Raw genomic sequence first — 1,232 nt, 5'->3', positions numbered from 1 at the left:
GGAAGATGCTTGGTGACTTTACTGCACCAAATTCCAACTTACATGGAAGAAGCATCTGAATTCCTGCAATTGGAGCAAACAATTTTGAGCTAAAGCCTCAATTAGTTTTTCTGATGCAACAGAACTGCAAGTTTCATGGACTTCCATCAGAAGATCCTTTTTAGTTTTTAACTGAATTCTTGTAGATCTGTGATACTGTTAAGACCAATGGGGTTGATCTCGAGGTCTACAGGCTTATGCTTTTCCCGTTTGCTGTAAGAGACAGAGCTAGAATATGGTTAGACTTTCAACCTAAAGATAGCCTGAACTCTTGGGATAAGCTGGTCACAGCTTTCTTAGCCAAGTTCTTTCCTCCTCAAAAGCTTAGCAAGCTTAGAGTGGATGTTAAAAGCTTCAAATAGAAAGAAGGTGAATCCCTCTATAAAGCTTGGGAGAGATACAAGCAACTAACCAAAAAGTGTCCTTCTGACATGCTTTTAGAATGGACCATCCTAGATATATTCTATGATGGTCTGTCTGAATTATCAAAGATGTCATTGGACCATTCTGCAGGTGGATCCATTCACCTAAAGAAAATGCCTGCAGAAGCTCAGGAACTCATTGACATGGTTGCAAATAACCAGTTCATGTACACTTCTGAAAGGAATCCTGTTAGTAATGGGACGCCTCAGAGGAAGGGAGTTCTTGAAATTGATACTCTAAATGCCATATTGGCCCAGAATAAAATATTGACTCAGCACGTCAATATGATTTCTCAGAGTCTAAATGGATTGCAAGCTGCATCCAACAGTACTCAAGAGGCATCTTCTGAAGAAGAAGCTTATGATCCTGAGAACCCTGCAATAGCAGAGGTGAATTACATGGGTGAACCCTATGGAAACACCTATAATTCCTCATGGAGAAATCATCCAAATTTCTCATGGAAGGATCAACAAAAGCCTCAATAGGGCTTTAATAATGGTGGAAGAAACAGGTTCAGCAATAGCAAACCTTTTCCATCATCCACTCAGCAACAGACAGAGAATTCTGAGCAGAATCTATCTAACTTAGCAAATATAGTCTCTGATATATCTAAGGCCACTCTAAGTTTCATGAATGAAACAAGGTCCTCCATTAGAAATTTGGAGGCACAAGTGGGCCAGCTGAGTAAAAGAGTCACTGAAACTTCTCCTAGTACTCTCCCAAGCAATACAGAAGAGAATCCAAAAAAAGAGTGCAAGGCCATTACCTTA

The 1,232-nt window shown here is 40.0% G+C and overlaps 1 non-coding gene across 1 annotated transcript; it reads right to left on the bottom strand.

The window, feature by feature from the left end:
* Positions 1–368: 368 nt before the first annotated feature.
* On the bottom strand, positions 369–476 carry LOC112745632 (small nucleolar RNA R71). Its single transcript, XR_003173551.1, has one exon. It is a non-coding gene; the product is annotated as a small nucleolar RNA R71 (small nucleolar RNA).
* Between the last annotated feature and the right edge of the window lie 756 nt (positions 477–1,232).

This window comes from Arachis hypogaea, chromosome 14 (genome assembly GCF_003086295.3).
Source record: "Arachis hypogaea cultivar Tifrunner chromosome 14, arahy.Tifrunner.gnm2.J5K5, whole genome shotgun sequence".
NCBI classification, from domain to species: Eukaryota; Viridiplantae; Streptophyta; class Magnoliopsida; order Fabales; family Fabaceae; genus Arachis; species Arachis hypogaea.
Note: the sequence above shows the minus strand (reverse complement) of the source record. Positions and strands in the feature narration are given on the sequence as shown.